Genomic DNA, 302 nt, shown 5'->3' with positions numbered 1-302 from the left:
GTTTTCCGGCGGCGCACGGCGCGGCGGGGCCCGGCGGAGACGAGGCGGGAGGCCGGGCGGCCGGAGGGGACGGGCCGCAGCTCTCCCACCGCGAAACTTTCCCAGCTGCTAACTTTCCTCGGCCGGCTCCCCTCTCTGGGCCAACCACGGCGGGCAAGGAAAACAGAGAGGAAGAAGTGAAACCCCGCAACCACCTGACTGTAGTCACAGGACGCGGAAACTCCGCGGCCTTATAAAAGCCCTGGGGGAGGGGCAGGAGGAGGGAGCCGGCCCGCCCTGCCGTTCTAGGCTATCGGGAAGTT

This window comes from Mesitornis unicolor, unplaced genomic scaffold, assembly GCF_000695765.1.
Source record: "Mesitornis unicolor isolate BGI_N332 unplaced genomic scaffold, ASM69576v1 scaffold9856, whole genome shotgun sequence".
Lineage (NCBI taxonomy): Eukaryota > Metazoa > Chordata > Aves > Mesitornithiformes > Mesitornithidae > Mesitornis > Mesitornis unicolor.
This window is presented reverse-complemented; position numbering follows the sequence as displayed.